The following is a 22,826-nucleotide window of genomic DNA, read 5'->3' as shown; positions in this document are numbered from 1 at the left end:
ATGAATTAAATAATGAATTTATCATATTTTCTTTAGGACTTCTGCACAAACAGAAACACAGTAATTGAGGCTTTCCAAGGATTGCCCCTGCTTAGAACATTATCAGACATCTTTGTGAATTCTTTTAAATAAGGTCGCAATATTTAAAATCATATGTCTCATTTTTAAGAAATAAGACTATATAAGAGTTTCTAAAAGTTTTTTGTTTTCTGAAAAGAACCGGGTTCTATGATATTTAGTGTAGTGATGAAGACCTGGGCATTTGTCTGTCTAAATTGCAATCTCAATTCTACCACTTGCTGTTTGTGTGACTTTGGTGGTGGTGGTGGTTTTAGTTGCTAAGTCGTGTCTGACTCTTGCAACCCCCTGGACTATAGCCCACCAGAGTCCTCTGTCCATGGGATTTCCCATGTAAGAATACTGGAGTGGGTTGCTATTTCCTTCTCCAGGGGATCTTCACAACCCAGGGATTGAACCTGTGGACCCGTGTCTCCTGCACTGCAGGCAAATTCTTTACCTCTGAGCTACCAGGGAAACCCATGTGACGTTGGACAAGTTATTTAAGATCTCTCGCCCTCCAATTTCTCATCTATAATTTGAGACAGCTAATAAGACCTTTATTGTAGATTTTGTGAAGATGATTCAACATAATGTGTATACATTGCCTAGAAAAATAACTAGCATTAGTGGGTCTTCAGTTCAGTTCAGTTCAGTTGCTCAGTCGTGTCCAACTCTTAGTGACCTCATGGACTGCAGCACTCCAGGCTTCCCTGTCCATCACCAACTCCCAGACTGAGTAGGTCTTCACATGTTAGCAATTCATTACAAATTGTTCCTCAACCAGATATTAGCTGGGTATGGCCTTTGGCAAGAGATTTCATCTTTGTCAATCCCTTCATCTGAGCAGTATATGGTATGGATTGATTTATATGAGTATTATGTGTTGGCTCAGAAATTGTACTTGAGTCAGAACTACTAAGTTTCAGATTCCATGGGCAAGTAACAGGATATCCCAAGGCTCTAGTGCCTTATGTTTTTAATGATGGAAATAAGAGAATCTACCTCATAGAACTGTTCAGAAGATTAAATGAGAAAATCATTCAGGATGGGGAACACATGTATACCTGTGGCGGATTCATTTTGATATTTGGCAAAACTAATACAATTATGTAAAATTTTAAAATAAAATAAAATTAAAAAAAAAGAGAAAATCAGTTAGACAAATGTCTCACACATGCCAATATTTTTAAAAATGGTAGCTATGCTACAACTATGAGGGAGTTGGAATAAAGAGCTAATGTCCATTATTTTTGTCTTTACTGGTCTGAGAGTGTTGCCCCTAAAAACCTCTAAGACGAATGTATTGGGTTGGCCAAAAAGTTAGTTTGGATTTTTCCATAACAGCATAGGGAAAAACCAGAATGAACTTTTCGGCCAATCCAATATTAGAATCAAGCCATGGACAGCTTTGTACTGTTAGTTGCCTGTCCCTGCGTTGTTGGTTTCTGGCTCCTCTTAGGCATTAGCTTGGCTTGTACTCGGCTTTGGGCCCTCCCTCCCTAAAGAGGCATGTTCAGGATTGAGCCAGAATTCATGCACATGCATTGGGTCCCACAGCTCACAGCGGCTGTCAGTATGTTGCCTAGAATGCCCTCTCCCTGAGAGCGTTCTTCTGAGTTGTCATCCACTGGTGGTTGGAATAGAAGATTCCCCTCAGAAGTCCCTTCCTCCTGAGTTAGAGTCTACTTTACTGACAATTCTGCAATTCCATTTCTGTGCATCTTTTACTCTACTCCAGGCTGGTTCTATCCTCTCTGATCTTTTATCAGCACCTCAAATACTTCTGTCTTTCACTCTAGCCTGTAAAAATCCAGGTCTTTCCACCTTTAAATGTCTGACTAGAAATCTTTCTTCCTTCACAGTTAATCTGAAATTCTCTTTTTTTATCTAAATTTGTCACATTTTAAAAAATCTAAACTTTCTACCATGGCCTGTAAAGCTCTATCTGTTCTTGTCTGCCTCTCTGATGCCATATCCTGCTTCTCTTCAGTCAAATAAGCCTCTGTCTGTTCCTTTAGGACTGCAAGTTCATTATCACCTTATTACTTTAGCACTTAATTGTTCAACTCTGCCTAGAAAGCTTTCTTCCAAAATATTTCCTGGTTGGATTTTTTTTTTTTTTTTTGGTCTCAAAGAGGTCTTTCCTGACCATCCAAGAAAAACAAAAGCAAAAAACTCATCCTTATTCCCATTACTCTTGTACAGTGGTTTTCAGCTGGGGAGGAATTTGCCCCCCCAACCCCCACCCCAGGGGATATGTGGCAATGTCTGGAGATTTTGCTGGTTGTTTTAACTGAGAAGGTGCTATTGGTATCTAGTGAATAGAAGCCAGAGATGCTACTAAACATTCTCACCACTCCCATAGTAAAGAATTATTTGACCCAATATGTCAGTAGGGCTGACGTTGTAAAATTGCATCTAGGATTTTTATTTCCTTGAAGGAAGTTGACATTCTTTGAAACTATCTCATTCATTCATTCTTTTCTTAATTTGGTCTGTCTCCTGAACTAGGATGCAGGCTCCATGTGAGCAGGAATCTTGCCTATCTTGGTCAGTGTTTCATCTCCTGTGTCTACTGTGGTGCCCAACACTTGGTAAAAGCTTTAAAAGTTTTAGTTGAATTACTAAATCAATCAGTCAAGAAGTTTCAGCAGAAACTTTTACTGTGCGTAGTACTTAACCACATTGAGTCATACATGGTGTGCGTTTGTATGTGTATCTGTGTGATGGTTATTTGTGCATGTCCTTGGATTATATTGGGCTTCCCAGGTGGTGCTAGTGGTAAAAAACCTGCCTCCCAATGCAGGAGATATAAAAGATGCAGGTTCGAACCCTGGGTCGAGAATATCCCCTGGAGGAGGAAATGACAACCCACTCCAGTATTCTTGCCTGGAGAATCCCATGGACAGAGGAGCCCGATGAGCTACAGTCCATAGGGTCACACAGAGTCGGACACAACTGAAGTGACTTAGCACAAACACACTTGGATTATATACTTGCTGGCAGGGATATGACCCCACAGTAACTAGCATGCTGAATAAACATATGATGGCTGAAATGAACTCCTTAGTAGGAAATACCCAATACCCATATTTTGCTTTTCCTTTGTGTTTAAAGATCTGTGTAGCAATCATCTATATTATAGGCTCGTGGTTTTCTTAACTGTGCTCTGCTGAGGGTCCTCTACACAGTGGTTCTTAGTACTTTTAATTCTGATTTTATCTTTACCTAAAATATTAATAAAACCCAATATACACTTTCATAGTAACTGTGAATCAGTTTTAAACACTTTGAAATTCCAGGTTCACAAACTCTTTTTTTGTGCAGACTTTGAAATATCATCCCCATTCTCTGAAACATACACCCTTTTTCTATATGTAGGCGGTGCTTGAAAATCTTGAGAACATGTTATGATTAGGGATTGTTTAACTCTGCAAAGTGTCACTGAATTAAAATTCAGACGTGCTATTGTCTGCTCGTTTAACATCAGGCAGATAAGAACAGACTCAGTGAAAGGCCGGCGGTATCTCTGGCTTAGTTCTCCTCAGGGTTGAGCAGCACACGGCGAGGTGACAAGAATGTGTGTGGTGTGCACCGGCACTGTCCTGTTCTGGAAAGTTTCAGCAGTTTTTTTTAAGATTGATGGAATGTAGAATTGAACTTTACTTGTTGTCATGGAATTAGGGTACTATATAATCCCTTTGTTCAAAAGAGAACCGGTGTATCCATGTGACACTTATTGAAAACTGTGTCTCCATCGTTCCCACACTTCTGCAGTCTGTGTACACAGGAGATTAAACACATTCAAGATCATAGGGACCTGTGGACTTTTCCCTTCCCTCTGGAAAGGAGGTCAAGGAATTCAAGGAGATCATGTGGATATTAAGAATTTCTGATCAAGCTAGCTAATTGTGTTGATTAAAATTTTATCTCTCTAGTAAGTCTTCTGCTTGTACAAAATACACACCGTCCTTCCATTCTGATGGTGAAATTGCCTATTTTTCATCTTGTACTCAACATTTTCTATTCTATAAATTTGAAAGTTGTGTTTTTAGGTTTATACTAGTTTAGAATTTTGTATCTTCTTAGTGAATTAAATTGCTATTGTGCTTAGTACCAAAATATTGCTATATATATGAGTTATTTTTGTCTTAAAGTCTATTTTGTCTAATATTATTATTTCTATACTCATTTTCTTTTAGTTAATATTTACCTGATAAATGGAGCTTCCCTGGTGGCTCAGTGGTAAAGAATCCACCTGCTGATGCAGGAGATGTGGGTTCAATCTCTGGGTCAGGAAGATCCCCTGGAGAAGGAAATGGCAACCCACTCCAGTATTCTTGTCTGGAAAACCCCTTGGACAGAGGAGGGGCTGGCTATCATCCACAGGATTGCAAAGAATCATCTTTAAATTCCCCTAAGTCTTAAAATTTAGATCTATCTCCTGGAAACAGCAGACAGCTGCTGGATTTTTTACAACCTGTGTGACAATTCTGTATGTTGTCATCATGTTGATTTACTGCAGTCTTTTTTTCTTTTTTCTTTCTTCTCTTTATATTGATAATGGATTTTTCCTTAGTTCTCCTTTATGACTTTATTTGTTTAAAAGGTCTATATTGTATGTCGTTTAGTATTACCCAAGCCAAATTCACTATAGATGGTGATTGCAGGCATGAAATTAAAAGATGCTTACTTCCTGGAAGATAAGTTATGACCAACCTAGATAGCATATTGAAAAGCAGAGACATTACTTTGCCAACAAAGGTCTGTCTAGTCAAGGCTGTGGTTTTTCCAGTGGTCATGTATGGATGTGAGAGTTGGACTGTGAAGAAAGCTGAGCGCCGAAGAATTGATGCTTTTGAACTGTGGTGTTGGAGAAGACTCTTGAGAGTCCCTTGGACTGCAGGGAGATCCAACCAGTCCATTCTGAAGGAGATCAGCCCTGGGATTTCTTTGGAAGGAATGATGCTAAAGCTGAAACTCCAGTACCTTGGCCACCTGATGCAAAGAGCTGACTCACTGGAAAAGACTCTGATGCTGGGAGGGATTGAGGGCAGGAGGAGAAGGGGACAACAGAGGATGAGATGGCTGGATGGCATCACCGACTCGATGGACATGAGTTTGAGTGAACTCCAGGAGTTGGTGATGGACAGGGAGGCCTGGCGTGCTGCAATTCATGGGGTCGCAAAGAGTCAGACATGACTGAGCGACTGAACTGAACTGAAGCTGCCTATCTTAAAGATATCTGAAGTTAATATTTTTATCATACTACAGAATAATATAAGACCTTACAGTTGTTTATTCTAATTATCTCCTCCCAACTTAAATATTACCATTATCCAGTTTCAGTTTTAATTATTCCCAGATTAGACAATATTATTGTATTTTATAATGTTAGTTATTTTTAAATTTACTCACATATGTACCAGTATATTTTATCACATTTCTTCTTGCAACTTAGCCTTTCCATGTGACATGATTTTTCTTCTGCTTGATATACATCCTATGAGAACATCCCCTAGAGAAGAAAATGGCAACCCACTCCAATATTCTTGCCTGGAAAATCTCATGGACAGAGGAACTTAGTGGGCTCCAGTCCATGAGATCTCAAAAGAGTTGGACATGACTGAGTGACTAAAAAGGAACAACAATAATAATACATCCTTTAGCATTTATAAAAGATACTTCTAAAACATACTAAACTGTAGTTGTGTAACTTTTACTCAGTGGACACGAACTTGGACAAACTCTGGGAGTAAGGGACAGGGAAGCCTGGCATGCTGTAGTCCACGTGCTCGCAGAGAGTTGGACACAACTTGGTGACTGAACAACAGCTCTTACTCTTATGGTAGTGTGTGTGAGCAAATTCTTGATATCATTAGTGATTAAACTTTAAAACAAAGTTCACCATATTTCCAGTTCTGGGTGCTCTAAATTAAAGAGAATGGAAATATCACAGGTGGAAATACTTAAGAAACACAAACACAATGACTACTGTTACCTCGAACTACGTGATGTTTTCATATTTGTTGGTTACAATTAATCGATATCACAAATTTCACATTGCTTCTCCTCATATTTATAGTTACATATAAAGGTGTAAACACAGATAATGAGAACCAAAGCTTGATAATAATCTTAAACTAATTCTAAATATTTTAATTGATCACAATTGCTTTTTTATTGATGGACACTAAGAAGAAAATACAAATTTGAACATACAAATAATTTATTTTAATAAGACCTCACTTTAGTTTGTATTACATATTGGGTTTCTGCAAAATATTCCATTTGAGAACACAGTTTCTCTAACTAAACCAAACCAAAGTATGAAGCATGTATCTTGTCCTTAGATATCTAATTCTTAACCTGTTTCTTACTCTTTGATATAGAACCTTAAGATTTACTGTTGTCATTAATATTATTTCAAATCAGGATATTCCCTCCTTCACTTTGATTAACATACACAAAACTTTTGAAGAAACTTCTACAAATATGTGAGTTAATCCAAATTTTTCTCTCATATGCTGTCCCTGACATTTCTCTCACCAAAAGTAAAGGGTAATTACAATTTATATCTTTAACTGCAAGCTTTTCCTAAAATTCTTTAACTACTTTTTAATGTGCAATCCTGTACTCTTACTTAGAAGAGCATTTGATGTTTGTGATAAACCAGTCAAGAATACATGAACTGTTAAAAATCCAGCTAATCATAGTGCTTAATTGAACAATTTCTTATTAAAATTTCGTGTGTCCTGGTAAAATATAAAATCCCTTTAGCCGACTTGTTTCGTTGACACAGAATGTTGATGTAGAGTTTTATTATGATAATACAGTTAAAATGACTTTTCACTGGCCTATAATATACTTCCAGTTAACATAGTTCATGGAAATAAACATCATCATTCCCATTATGCTGTTGTACCCTCATGTCCCATGATGACCTTCTTTATCTCTTGACATATTTTTAGAACTAAAGATCTAATTTTGGTGAATAAATACAATAAGAACAACAGTTAAACAAATTTAATAATTATGTAACTGGTTGACATTTCTACTCTCAAGAATTTTATATGTTAATGATTTAAGTAGAGATCTATTTTTAGAACAATTTTCCTGTGGAAAGATTATCTAATATAGATTTTAGGTTAAAAACAACAATGCTGATATCATCTTCCTCCTCACCAAACATTAATCATCACTATTATCTTAAAAACAACCATTGTTACCGTTCTCTACATCATAGTCTCTACAAATTAAGTTAGTTCATTGTATCCTCAGAATGATGCAGATAAGTACATAGAATATGTAATATTCCCCAATTTAGAGGTGAGAACAATGAGCTCTGTGCATTTTAAGTGACTTAATCAAGAAAAGACTCAATTCTAGACCCTCTTTTTCTCCCTAGTGTTCATTTTTCTCCCTCTTGCAGGTCCAGTACCTGCAAAGCTGACACCTATCACCTGTAACTAGCAGTGATTTTTATATAAACTAGAGCTAATACCTTCTTAAAATAATTTTTGAATCTCAAAATTGAATACATGATTTTAGATTAACCTATTGTAATGCCTTAGACATTAGCCACAGTCTGTACAGACTTAAATCTGTATTGTCCAACTTGATAGTCACTAAGTCAGTTCAGTTCAGTCGCTCAGTCATGTCTGACTCTTTGCGACCCCATGAAACGCAGCCCGCCAGGTCTCCCTGTCCATCACCAACTCCCGGAGTTCACTCAGACTCGTCCATCGAGTAAGTGATGCCATCCAGCCATCTCTTCATCTGTCGTCCCCTTCTCCTCCTGCCCCCAATCCCTCCCAGCATCAAAGTCATTTCCAATGAGTCAACTCTTCACATCAGGTGGCCAAAGTACTGGAGTTTCAGCTTTAGCATCAGTCCTTCCAAAGAAATCCCAGGGCTGATCTCCTTCAGAATGGACTGGTTGGATCTCCTTGCAGTCCAAGGGACTCTCAAGAGTCTTCTCCAACACCACAGTTCAAAAGCATCAATTCTTCAGTGCTCAGCTTTCTTCACAGTCCAACTCTCACATCCATACATGACCACAGGAGAAACCATAGCCTTGACTAGATGGACATTTGTTGGCAAAGTAATGTCTCTGCTTTTGAATATGCTATCTAGGTTGATCATAACTTTTCTTCCAAGGAGTAAGCGTCTTTTAATTTCATGGCTGCAGTCACCATCTGCAGTGATTTTGGAGCCCCCAAAAATAAAGTCTGACACTGTTTCCACTGTTTCCCCATCTATTTCCCATGAAGTGATGGGACCGGATGCCATGATCTTCGTTTTCTGAATGTTGAGCTTTAAGCCAACTTTTTCACTCTCCTCTTTCATCAAGAGGCTTTTTAGTTCCTCTTCACTTTCTGCCATAAGGGTGGCATCATCTGCATATCTGAGGTTATTGATATTTCTCTCAGCAATCTTGATTCCAGCTTGTGCTTCTTGCAGCCCAGCATTTCTCATGATGTACTCTGCATAGAAGTTAAATAAGCAGGGTGACAATATACAGCCTTCACGTACTCCTTTTCCTATTTGGAACCAGCCTGTTGTTCCATGTCCAGTTGTAACTGTTGCTTCCTGACCTGCATATAGGTTTCTCAAGAGGCAGGTCAGGTGGTCTGGTATTCCCATCTCTTTCAGAATTTTCCACAGTTTATTGTGATCCACACAATTAAAGGCTTTGGCATAGTCAATAAAGCAGAAATAGATATTTTTTCTGGAACTCTCTTGCTTTTTCGATGATCCAGCAGATGTTGGCAATTTGATCTCTGGTTCCTCTGCCTTTTCTAAAACCAGCTTGAACATCTGTAAGTTCACAGTTCACGTATTGCTGATAGTCACTAGTTCTATAGCACTTGCAAGTAAATAGTCTGAACTGAGATGTTCTGTAAGTATCAAATCCACACTGGATTTCAGAGTACCAAGCCAGGCTTCAGCAATACATGAATACTAAAAGTCTAGTTTGTTCTAAAAGATGTATAAAGTAGAGAGAGGGTTAGATCACAAAGCAGTTTTGTCCTGCAAGGTTAGAGCTTGATAAATGGTAATGATAATGATAAAAATTTAATGATACAGTAAAATTTTACTGAATAAATACACTGAGAAAGTTCTGCCTGAGTTTCCTCATCAACTATATATATATGTCAATATATATATATAATATATAGCTTCCCTTTTATATATGTATAAATATGTATCAGTTAGAATTTTATATCAATTAGAACTATATAATATATATCATATATAATAATGTACATAATATGTATTAAGGTATTAGTTTAAGGATATATATATCCTTAAATATATATATTATATATATAAACTTTATAAGTATAAATATATTTATATATACATATACATAATTTATAAATATAAATATAAATTATATTTATATTTATAAATATGCACACATCCAACTTTCCCAATGTGTGTGAGTGTGTATTTATGAGTTTTTCAAGGATCAAGTGAGTTTGTACACATATAGCACAGCACAGTGCCAGTCATAAACAATAAATATTAGATTTTATTATATTATAAATGTTTATTGAAGAAACCTCAAAGATCATAATATTTTTCAAATGATCTATGGCACAGTAGAACTTCATAGCTAATATGGGAGTGTTTGTTGAAAAAAGACAGTTGTAGAAACATATATAAATAACATTATTGTCTTTTGACATCTTTTATACACTTCTGCAACTGTGTTCTTTATGTTTATATTCTTAGAATTTCACTACTAAAGGGAGAATGATAGGTTATTATCTCATCAAACTTCATTAATGAACAGATGAAGAAGATGCCACCCAAAAAAGTTAAAAGTCATGCTTGCACTCAAATACTTATTTAAGAGAAGCAAGAAAATAGTGGCATTTTATTAAGTAGTTGCCACAGGCTGGGGGTGTGTAAAAACTTTGAAGATTGTATCTCATGTAAGCAATTAAACAAGCAACTAAAATAAATGCTGTAACTTCTCCCTAACATATGTGAGAAAATGAGAGCTGGAAGACATTGTCTCAGTTGTCCAAGGTCCCCTCGCAGGTAGACTGAGAACCAATGTATAAACTCTAGTTTGACGTCAAAACTTGTGGGCTTGATCTTGTATTTTGTTTTCCTTGTTAGTTTTATTGTTGTTGTTTTTAAAGTAAAGTGTCAACATACAAACTCTCCACTTTTGGTTAGTCTATAATGAAGGTGAATTGGAAGCGTCTTGTTGAATCTAAACTCTAACTGGCAGCAAATGCCAGCACAGAAAGGAGATAGTCTGAGATTTATGGTTATGGAGCCCTGGGTAACACCTCAGAGAGGCCCTTGATCTATTCATCTCATTGGGAATAAACATACAGGATGAGGAATTAGCTGGGTTATGATGGACAAGATATATAGACACACTTTCTTGAGGGACATATAAAGTGATTGAAGGAGCAAATGGACTGTGAAAAATGACTTTTTGCTTCTTCTCAGTTTAGAGACATCAGAGCTTAACTTTTATCTCCCAACAAAAGCATTAAGTGATCAAACAAATTTCAGGATCTTTAATTTAACAGACCTAGTATTAATGGATTAAATAACTTTAAAATTAGGTAAAAGAAAATGGGATTAATTTAATTGCTTGCTAATGAAGGAAAAAAATCAACTTCTTCCTTTATTATTAAACTGGTTAAAAAATTATCTTAAGTAATGTATTTGAACTAATATAAGGTCTACTGGCCGTATTGATTTGAACAGCCAAATTTGATATGGAGATGACAAGAATTCTTTGGATCCTTCTAGCTTGAAAAATAATCCTCCAAAAATTAATAAATCATTCATTCCTAACTTAAGGTGATGGCAGGAAGAATGGAAGATGAATACATTTTATTTAAATCAAAAATATTGTTTCTAGTTTACTGGATCCAGTGAGTACAATAAAAGATAGTTTGATAAAATTCACATGGAAACTGGCTAATTCTGGTAAGAATGTGTGTGTGTGTGTGTTAGTCACTCAGTCATGTCCAACTCTTTGTGACCCCATAAACTGTAGCCTGCCAGACTCCTCTCTCCATGGGATTCTGCATGCGAGAATACTGGAGCGGGTAGCCATTCCCTCCTCCAGGGGATCTTCCCCACCCAGTGATCAAACACAGGTCTGAATTGCAGGCAGGTTGTGGCTCAGATGGTAAAGTGTCTGCCCGCAATGTGGGAGACCAGGGTTTGATGCCTGGGTTAGGAAGCTCCCCTGGAGAAGGAAATGGCAACCCACTCCAGTACTCTTGCCTGGAAAATTCTATGGATGGAGGAGCCTGGTAGGCTACAGTCCATGGGGCTGCAAAGAGTTGGACACGACTGAGCAACTTCACTTTCTTTACCATCTGAGCCACAAGGAAAGCCCAAGAATGGGTGTAGTGGTTTGCTATTACTGTTATAACAAATTAACACAAACTTGCTGTCTTAAAACAATAAAGATGTGTTATTTGTTTTGTAGACCAGAAATCTCACTGGGGTAAAAATCAATGGGTCAGCAGGGCTAGGGTGCTTCTGGAGGCTTTAGCAGAGAATCTCTTTGCTTGCCTTTGCCAACTTCTAGGTCCTGCCTGCATGTCTTTGCTTTTGGCCCCATTCTTCCATCTTGAAGGCCAACAGAATAGCATGTTCAAATCTCTCCTTCTGACTTTCACATGTGCTCTATCTTTCTCATCTCTTTTTTCCACTCATCAGGACCCTAATGCAACCAGCCTTCCTTACAGAGACACAATTCCTTTATGCTGTCCCTGTCTTCCCTGTGATCAGCTTTACACACCCCTCTCTTCCCATCTCTTCAGTGATCAAGTTTTAGTAGTCACAGGTCCTACTTTAAATTACTGTTGTTTCACTTAGATAGCTTATTTGATTCTATTCCACTATTATCCTAGAGGCTGTATCAACCAGATTTATCTGAGATCAAGTTCATTCAGTCACCTGTCCTCTTGGGACTTTTGACTAACCCATAGACTTGAAACAATACAAACTTGAAAGCATCAAGTTGGATGCTTTTTCTGCATGATTACTATGTGTCAGAACTGGCATTGCTCATTCCATCCTCTCCATATAATTCCTTCTATGCCCTTCTACTATTCCTAGAGTTCACTATATCCATTTTGCCATGTGTTCAGTTGTTCACAATGTCTGTGTGTGTACAGACACACACAATATCTAGATGTATACAGATGCTTATGCTATCCGGCTATGTGGACAGGTGTACATAATATCTGAATGTGGATACAGACACACACCTAGAATTATATGTAATTTTGGGGCATAAGTATTTGACAGAACACACCCATTTAAGAACAGCATCCTGTGCTTGTGCTAGGTATTTGAAAAGTTTGGAAGAGGAATGATACAGAACCAGTTATGATGAAATTACATAGATAGTTTTCTCAGAAGACATTGTTTGACAGGAATATTCTCTCTGTGTGAAAACCAAACCTTGGTCTCTGGGACTCAGACAAGCCTCACTATTGAGGCAAATCTTCTCACAAGACCATGTGCTGTGCTTAGTTGCTCAGTCGTGTCCAACTCTTTGCAACCCCATGGACTGTAGCCTGCCAGGCTGTTCTGTCCATGGGGATACTCCAGGCAAGAATACTGGAGTGGGTTGCCTTGCCCTCCTCCAGGACCTTCCCAACCCAGGGATCGAACCCAGGTCTCCCACATTGCAGGTGGATTCTTTGCCGTCTGAGCCACCAAATCACTATGGAGTCAGCTTATTGAAGAACTATAGTCCTATATTAAAATGGATTACTACTGGTGGATTAATGTTAGACACTAAATGTTATTTTACCATGTATTTTACCCCTTAATATAAACCATGGTATGAAACAAGGACACCTATAAGTGCTATATTCAGATTTAATAAATAGTAATTTTTTCCGTTGAAGTCTAATAAATAATTTAATAAGTCTCCCACCAGAATCCTATGGAATTCCAAATAAATCAGTAGATTTTCAGTTTAGCTGTTTAGCGGTTGTAATGAATCCTTAATGTCTAACAGCATCTACTGTTTACATTTGCCTGGGGTCTCTAAAACATTACGAGATGAAATGATTTTTCTGGTCCTTGGTGTATGGCTGTCATAGAATGAAAGTGTTTCATGAATTTCATATTTGAGCGAATGACTTCCATTCTTCAGTCTCTTGTGGGAAAGGAGAAATAGGTGGGACTGAATTGAATGACATGCTGTCTTGTCTAGATTGAATTTGTTACGAATTGCATGGTTCTCAATTCTACTCTCATGCATCCTTAAAACAAACCACGAATTCTATGGGACATATTTTGTTCTTTGGTGAACACTAGAAATATATAAATGATGATTTAAAGGCCATGAAACTGAAGCTGGTATAAGGCTGCAAACAGCATGCTAATTTTCTTTAGAAACATAAAGAGAGCTTGTTTTGAATATCATTAAAAGTTTAATAAGAGTTCCTTTCAAGGCACTATACAAAAGCAACTCCACAGAAAAACAAATATGTACCCATTAGCCTTTGCTAAAATGTACCCAGATTTTCAATTATGCAATGCTTGTAAAGCCAATGATTTCCTCCTTTTAGAATCACTTAAAACAAGTGCTAAGAATTATATTGTTATTTAAATAGGGAACATTCATGTATAAAGAATGGATTTCTGTCTAAACATAAGAGATTGCAGAACTAAAACATGATTCCTTTTTAACACTTTGGACAGTTCATTAGGAGGAATCAAAACAACACAGAGAAGTGAATCAGCTGGCTGGTCTCTGGGGAATATTTGGTCTCTATAACCTTTTCTATGAGCTCAGATAACCGAGTTCATTCAGCAAATCTCCACCAAGGTCCTGTTATGGCTACACTTTGTTCTAGGAACTGGGGTATAATGCTGAACATGTTAGCCAATATCCTGCCAAAGCCTAATGGCACTTACTTTTTACTGGGGTGACAGACACAACTCAAAAACAAAGTAACATATAATGTAAAGTCAGCTGGTTAACTGTAAGCACTACTAGGGAAAATAAAGGAAGATCAGGGCCAAAATGACAGGAGTGTGATGTAATTACCCAGGTTTAACTTTTCTCACAAGGGTATTTACCTTATGATTATTATCTGCACGAGAATTTAAAGCAGCTTATACAAATGGACATGAGTTTGAGCAAGCTCCGGGAGATGGTGAAGGACAGGGAAGAGTGGCATACTGCATGCGGTCCACGGGGTTGCAAAGAGTCAGACACGACTGAGCAACTGAACAACAATACAAATAAACAAGGCACAGAATAATTATATAAATATTGGTAGGAGTTGGGTATAATTATATTCTAAAGTTAAATTAGATCGCAGAAATACAGACCTTACAGCCTGGTTTAGGTGCTGCATATGAGCCATGAATTTGGCACAGAGGACTATTCAAGGAATTCTTAAGACTGTCTAACTTCAAAACTTGAGTACTGCCAAGGGGTTCAGGAGAAGAACATTTTGCTGAAATAGAGACACAGAAAGTTTTTTCTGGCATGGATCAGAACTATGCAACAGAGTAGATGATTCTTTGACATCCTTTAATGTCAAGAAAAGCAATTAAAGGTCTAATTATCTCAGCATTGTAATTCATTTTCTCCTCATCTTGCTTTGTATTTTTGTTTGTTTGGTGTGTGTGTGTGTGTGTGTGTGCTGTGCAGAAATGTCTCAAGCCCCTCTGTGACTTTAAGGAAATCTATGGACCCTGTCCCCAGATTATGTCGTTGTTGTTTAGTCACTAAGTCATGTCTGACTCTTTTGCAATTCCATGGACTGTAGCCTGCCAGGCTCCTCTGTCCATGGGATTTCCCAAGCAAGAATACTGGAGTGGAGTGGAGTGGGCTGCCATTTCCTTCTCCAGAGGATCTTCTCAACCCAGGGATTGAACCTGCATCTCCTGCATCACAGGTGGATTCTTTACCACCAAGCCGCCAGGGAAGCCCCTGTCCCCAAATTATATCCACCCCTAATTGGGCACACAGTGTCAAGGAATGTCAAGGAGGTCTGAAGCCCAAGCAAAAATCCAATGATGTCCATTTTCCCTTTATTATAATAGCATGAAGAAGAGAGAAACATACTGTTGTAGGCTCTGATTTTTTTTTTTAATCACATGCCGATATTCTTTGGCCAGTTATTAACAGAACCATATGTTTTGAAAATTAAGACCTTCTGAGAAAAATTAAGGAACCAAGAAAGACACTGGTATCTCTGACCATATGTTAAACAGGTTGTACAAGCCAGTTTTCATATTGCATCCAAGTCCATCACCATTTATGTCTACATCATTTAAGTGTCTACTTTTTTCTTTCTATTTTATTCACTGTTATATTTTTAAGCAACATGGAAAGAAATTATGTGGCAGTGTGTATATCTGCTTGTCAGTATCATTTCATTTCCGAGGAAATTGAATTAACTAGGTAACTAATAGAAAAGAATTGAATACAGTTTAAAAAAAATCCCTCTATTCGAGCCAAAATTGAAACTCAAATCACAAAAAGGTGTATATCATAAACAGCAAAAAAATAATAATAATAATAATAATAATTCCAATCTGGGTGGATAAATGTCTTAATTGCCAAGAATCACATTGTAACAGTTCAGTTTGACATCATTAAGAGTATTTCAAATTACTATATCACCTACTGGGACTCATTTAATCATGCCCACATTTGCCCACCTGACGTGCTTAAAAAAAATTAAGTGAATCAGAATAAAAATGCTCATTGTGATATGATATAACTTGACTCATTTTTCAGAAGCGCCTTTTCCATTGTCTCTTCGTTTTGTTTTTTTTTTTTTTCCATTTTCTTCCCCATAGTATTCAAAACCTGTATTGGAAGCCAAGAAAGCAGAGGGTGGGGAAGTCATTAGTTACCAGGAAAGGGAAATAAGGTCTCTGCGTGGGGTACACAGGTCTTTGGCACTCCAGTGGTGGTACTGAGTTAACGAATTGTAAAAACCTGATTCTGTTCTGAAGACACACAATGGTAATACCCAGCAGGAGGAAAAAAAGTACTTTTTTTTTTAAAGAACATAATTCCTTTTTAGCATAAATTTCTTTTCAGGTACACTTGCATAAGCACTTATTTTATATGAGTGGATCTTTTGATATACAGTGGGTGTGTTTCTTGATAATTCAATACCCCTGAGACATTTCTAACTTGAGTCCTATTTTCCCAGAGAAGTTGACTAGATGTTGAGAAAACTTTTTATTTGTGACTTGCTAGTGTGCTAATCATTGCTTAAGATCAGAAACCGTAATTAAATAAATATATCCTTACAACTGCTGGCTTGAGAATATTCTCTAGGGTTATCACATATGAGGCAGCAAATCAATGCCTGAGATTCAAGATATCTTCCCTGATGACTTTTGATTTGGGCCTCTTTTGGGGGAAAGAGGCATCTTTTTGAACCATGGTTAGTTTTTCGTTCATGTGGTATATTAAAACACTATGACTTAATTTCTCTAATCATTAATTTGCTTATCATTGAAAAATGGAATAAAAGTAGTGCCTATGGCATAAAGTTGTGGTCAGGGTTACATACTTTGATACAGGTGAAACAGATAGAATCACACAGGCACACAGGCAGCACCCAGTGGAACTGGCAGTCATGATACGAGGGTACCAGGTTTTCTCTCTTGTTTGGCATATTCATGGATTTCTCTTTATATCCCACTTCATTTCTAGCTGCTCTAAAGGGTCACAGCCTATCTTTTTTGGTGTGGTCCAATTTTGTATACTTAATTTAAAAGTGTGAAAGTGTTAGTCCCTCAATCCTCTCTGACTGTGCAACAACCCCATGGACTGTAGCCCACCAGGCTCCTATCTTCATGGAATTCTCCAGGCAAGAATACTGGAGTGGGTAGCCATTCCCTTCTCCAAGGGATTCTCCTGACCCAGGGAGCATCTATACACATCTTAGTGTACCTGTAATTTGACGGTTGATTCCTACCTCAAGTGCCCCCAAGTATCTCTCTGCTATTCTGCTTCAAGACTTTTCCTAAAGCCATGAACAGTTATTATATACAAGGAAGATAAAACCCACAGTAAATCTCAACTATTAGAGACTAAGAATCTATAAATGGATCAGATAGTTTGGTTTTTGGTGGGAGCATTCTGAGACATATTCTACCTTGTTCTCAGAGGCCCCTGATATGAATGAACCTAGTTGCTTAAAACCATCACCAATTTAATATTCTAGCTTAATTTGATTTTTCTCCTTTCATGCTTCCTGCTTCTGGGACCATCTCTCAAATAAATTCCCAAGACTTTGACTCAGGCTCTTTTGTGGAGGAATCCAACTTCCAGTATAGAACATAGCCTATATTTTCACTTGGACCTCACAACTATATTAGTGGAAATTTTCAGATTATTTCTTTTTGTATAATGCAACAGCAAGGAGACAAACTGAAAGAAAACTAATTTTATTTATATAGAAAATCCATAAACCTATGTACCTTTCTTTGAAATTTTTATGGACCTCCATGTATTAAATGAATTATCAGTAGATAAAAACTTAGAAATCCTAAAGATGCCAACTTCTTTATCTTATTAATAGTTCTCTAAAACAAACAATCCTATTTATAGTTTTCTGTCTTCATTTGTCTATTTTCCAGGTGTGGTTTTTGGGTAGTTCTTGTGATTTATTACCAATGATTAAACTCATGTTGAAGCTGGAAATGAATGGAGTCTATGGGGAGATATATCAATACATTTGAGGGAAGAAAAAGAAAGCAAATTTTCATCCTGTGGCCATTTTGATTGACTAGTCAGCCCAGCCATAACTTGTGCTGTTCACCAATTGGCCAATGGGCTATAGCTCAGATCTCGGTCGGTAAGCCACCTCAGCAAAACCAGTTTGTCTTGCGCTGTAGGCATTTTTACAATATCCCGTGTCTATCTTTCTGACTGTCAGTTTCATCTCTGGTTATTATGATGCTTTACTTAGCCTTTTCCTTGTAGGGGAAAAGGTTAGTAGTTTTTTTGTGTGCTTTTTTTTAAAAGAGAAAATTAATATGGACTCAGGCTACCGGCTCCTTCCCCTGTGGAAATTTAGCTTGCAACAATAACCCCCTGGAGGGGTATATCTTATCCAATATGGCTTTCATCATGCAAACCAGTAGCTTTTAGATAGAATTGAGCTGCCAGCGTTTGGCCTGCACAGTGAGGATGCTTTAATTTGAATTGGTTGTCAATTTAAAGATCAAGGTGGTAGCAACAAAAATGAATATTTTGAGCTTCTGAAATACTGGAAACATTTATAAACTCACATCTCTATCTCTTTAATGCTCACAGAGGCTAGAGCATAGTATCCATGTTCTTCAGTCACAGATCACCACGGTCCCCTCATCGGTGTCCACGGTCTCCTCACCGATGCCAATTCTTGATCCTTGACTCTATTTTCTTGCTTGTCATCTGCTTCACTCACTTATACTACAGTCTGGCCCCAAGAAGATTTGAATTTCAGTTTCAGTATTAGAAAGGACCCAAAATAACATAACGTCCCTTTTTTCAAGTCAAAATAAATCTAGGATACAATAGTACAATTTAAATCAGCTAATTCTAGAGCTTGCCAGGGACTTTGGAGTTTGATCCAAACTCCCTTAAATTACTGATATGGAAACTAGGAACAGAGAAGTTAATTTCTGCATTAGCTAATGATACAGTGTATCAGCACTGCTGCTGCTGCTGCTGCTAAGCCACTTCAGTCGTGTCCGACTCTGTGCGACCCCGTAGACGGCAGCCCACCAGGCTCCCCCGTTCCTGGGATTCTCCAGGCAAGAGCACTGCAGTGGGTTGCCACTGAAGTGGTCTAAACAACACTTTGAAGATGCTTCACTTTTTCCCTTGGAATAGAAAGGACATAGGCTATGTCTTTATCCAGGATTTTGATTGTTTCAAAATTCTCCTTTAAAAAAAAAAGTTAAGATATTTATAAAATACAAATTGCAAAATTGAGAATCTTACAAACAGCCAAGAAATAAAATCATTATGTTTTGAAGCCATCTCAGTAGCTATTGTGAGCTTTACCTTCAAGATGATAAATCCATAAGAATGTGAGAGCACACAGGAAGTGGAAAAAGAAAGTGTTAATAGAAAGAGGCTTTAAAGAGGTTGGATGTATGATTCTAAGTATTACTTTTTTGGGTCATTATTAACCCTAGTAGTTTGTTTCATTCTTCACATTGGAAATTTCTTCCACGGCAAGATTTTGGCTTTATATAAAAAGATAATAGGTATTCTAACCTATTTTAGGACCTTTGTAAAGGTCACTCTGGGAATGAGCTGAGAGCTTTAACAGACATGCTCACTGGAGTCCTCATTATCTACTGAAACAAAAACTCTTAAAATTCCAAGAATTTTGAGTTGCTATTAGGATGGAGTAAAGGGACACTTTTTTCTTTCAAAGGCAGTAAAAAAAAAAAAAACCTTCAAGTGATGACCTGCAGGGTATATTAAGAATTTCCAGACTTAACAGGTGCTTGGTCTCTGAACTGGCTGTGCATGGACATGAGTGGAGGGGAAGCTGGTGACATGCAGAGGTCATATAGTTCTTATTAAGTAAGTTCTGTTCTCCAAGAATGCCAGGCTTTCAAGGTATCATAGTAACTCAGATCTCTTATTTATGTATTTGTTTTCTATGAATTAACCCAAATGCTCCTCCCCCCATCCAAATAACATCCAAACAACACATACTGCTCCTTGCTGCTGTTGCTTAGTCGCTTCAGTCGTGTCCGACTCTGTGCGACCCATAGACGGCAGCCCACCAGGCTCCCCCGTCCCTGGGATTCTCCAGGCAAGAACACTGGAGTGGGTTGCCATTGCCTTCTCTGATACTGGTCCCTAGGTGCTTTTAAACAGGTGCTTCATATTATATACTTTTTATTCTAATAATCGCACAATTGGTTTCTCTGCTTCTACCATTCACCCTTTGGTGACCCTATTCCCCACCCAGCAGGCACAGCATCCTGCTAAAACAGAAGTCCACCTGTGTCACCCCTCTAATCTAACCCTCGAATAGCTTTTGGCTCACACAGAGCAAAGATCTAAGTTGTTACAATGCCTGTTATGTCCTACAACAAGGATTCTCAAAACATGGCCCCTGGACCAACAATATCAGCATCAGGAACTTGTTAGACATGTATATTCTCAGAGCCTACCCCAGATCTACTGAAACACTGAGGGTCCAGGGGTGTGCCCAGCTCTCTGTGTTTTAACAGGTCAGCCAGGATTCCCTGGTATTTAGATTCTATTACACTTGGACCTGAATGCTCTCCCTTTCCTAACCTGACCACAGCCACTCTGGCCTCCTTGCAGCCACATGAACCTGCTGCGTCCACTCCTGCTTCTGAGCCTGTGTACTTGCTGTTCCCTCTTCCTCAGGGTAGCTGTGTGGGTGCTCCCTCACCAACTTCAGGTCTTTCCTCAGATGTCATCCCCACAGTTGAGGTTTCCTTGCCCACTATATTAATTTCCTATGGCTACTATTATAAAATACCAAACTATTGAGAAGGCTTGAAAAAAACAGATATTTATTTTTTCTCCTAGGATTCTGGAGGCTACAAGTCCAAGTTAAAGTGTCAGCAGGGCCACATTCCCTCTCAGACGTTGGGTACAATCCCTCCTTGCCTTTTCTTAGTTCTGGTGATGGTCAGAAGTCCTTGGTGTTCCTTGGCTTATAATTGCAATGCTCCAGTCTCTGCTTCCGTAGACACGTGATGCTCTCCTTGTGTGTCTAAACACTATCTTCTAATGAAAAGACAATAGTCATATTGGACTAAGAGTCCACTCCACTCAAGTATGACTTCCTCTTAACTCATTATATCTGCATAGATTCTGTTTATAAATAAGGTCACATTCTGAGCTCCTGGTGATTAGGACTTGAATTCCTCTTTGGAGGAATACAATTAAACCCTTAATACCCACCCTGTTTAACACTGCATTCCACTGTCAGCACTTCCTATACCACTTCTTTTTCTTTTTGCTGTTTATCACTTCCTCAAACTTGCTGTGTTTTACTTAACCATTTGGTTTACTCTCTGGCTACCTTCTCTGAAATTTAAGTTCCATGATGACAAAAATTCTTGTCCTTTTTGTTTTCATTCTCATAATATCCTTAGCTCTTACAACATACCGGGCACACAGTACCACTCAGTAAACCTATTCTGAATGAATGAAAAAGAAATAGCTTAACAAGACCATTTCACTGTTAAGAAGTCTGATTACCACAAAAATCATCTCTCTGTCTTTTTTTTCACTCCCTGGAGGCTAGGCATGCAGAGGGTAGTATGAAATACCCTCTGACCCCCACCTCCTTACAGTCCATGAAATTCTCCAGGCCAGAATACTGGAGTGGGTAGCCTTTCCCTTCTCCAGGGGATCTTCCCAACCCAAGAATTGAACCCAGATCTTCCGCATTGCAGGTAGATTCTTTACCGGCTGAGCCACATGAGAAGCCCAAGAAATGTTAAGTTCATTCTAAAACTAATGATAAACCCGTAGGTGGACTGGGCTTTCTCTCACGCGAGAGACTCAAGGGAAGCGCTAGAACTGGGGATCTTATTGGGTTAATAACACAGGATCCAGGAAATGGGCTGCTATTAGCAATATAGTTGGTGAAAGCAGGTCAGGGAGTAAAAAGCTCCTACACTGGTGTCTCTTGTGCCTGGATCTTGACATTGCTGTTCACTCACTCACTCACTCATTCCTTCAGTCATTCAAGAGATTCTTGGATACCCAAGTGCTACCTTCTGGGCTCCAAGTTTGGGATACGAGACTAGGTCTGTGAACTTATGGAACTTGCACTGTGTCAGTTTGGTCACCCAGTCATGTCTGACTCTTTGTAAGTCCATGGACTGCAGCACGCCAGGCCTCCCTGTCTATCATCAACTCCCAGAGCTTGATCAAACTCATGTCCATTGAGTTGGTGATGCCATCCAACCATCTCATCCTCTGTTGTCCCCTTCTCCTCCTGCCTTCAATCTTTCCCAGCATCAGGATCTTCTCCAATGAGTCAGTTCTTCACATCAGCTGGCCAAAGTACTGGAGTTTCAGCTTCAGCATCAGTCCTTCCAATGAATATGCAGGACTGATTTCCTTTAGGATGGACTGGTTTGATCTTCTTGCAGTCCAGGGGACTCTCAAGAGTCTTCTCTAACACCACAGTCCAGAAGCATCAGTGTGCAAAATTCACTGTATGCATGAAAAGTGCACTGTATGAGGGGATAAGATGTATGTGAGTGCATGGTTGTACCACAGACACTTTTTTCATGGGACAAGATCTGCTTGAGGTGTTGTCTTGTTATTCACCCCAAAGAAAATCAATTTCCTTTAATCTAATAGGTACAAAATAATACAGGTGTTTAGTAGCCAGGTGGGAATTCACCAGAACAGACCCTGGATTGGACTGTCAGAGGTAAGGCTGCTGTTGAGCAGGTCTTGTTTTTAGAGTCAGTGCTTAAGCACACCCCTGCATAATGGAATTGAAAAGAAAGAGCTGATTAGTGAGGTGGATTAGCAGGTGAGGCCATAAACTTATACCGAAGTTAACATTTCTTCTCAGCCATAAATGAGCCATATAACTTTGGAAAAAGTTGCCCAACCTACCTGAGGCTTCATTTTCTTATCTATAAAATGGCATTAATCTTTCTGTGTCATGAGATGGACACAGCTAAAGAATATAAGCATGTAGCCCAGCGGCTGGTCCATAGTCAGCACTCTCTAATCCTATTCAAGGGAAGACATAAATCCA

General features: G+C 38.4%; 1 long non-coding RNA gene across 2 annotated transcripts in view; it reads right to left on the bottom strand.

The window, feature by feature from the left end:
* LOC123330936 overlaps positions 1 to 22,826 on the bottom strand; it is a 54,927-nt gene that overhangs the window by 2,363 nt on the left and 29,738 nt on the right. The window contains exon 3 of one of the 2 annotated variants that reach the window (XR_006547227.2): positions 22,158 to 22,544. The exons of the other annotated variant lie outside the window; for it this stretch is intronic. This is a non-coding gene — a long non-coding RNA (uncharacterized LOC123330936). Of the gene's footprint in view, positions 1 to 22,157; positions 22,545 to 22,826 lie in introns of those variants that run through there. 2 annotated transcript variants of the gene reach the window in all.

This window comes from Bubalus bubalis, chromosome 21 (assembly GCF_019923935.1).
Source record: "Bubalus bubalis isolate 160015118507 breed Murrah chromosome 21, NDDB_SH_1, whole genome shotgun sequence".
Lineage (NCBI taxonomy): Eukaryota > Metazoa > Chordata > Mammalia > Artiodactyla > Bovidae > Bubalus > Bubalus bubalis.
The sequence above is the reverse complement of the archived record's forward strand: the minus strand, read 5'-3'. Positions and strand labels throughout refer to the sequence as shown.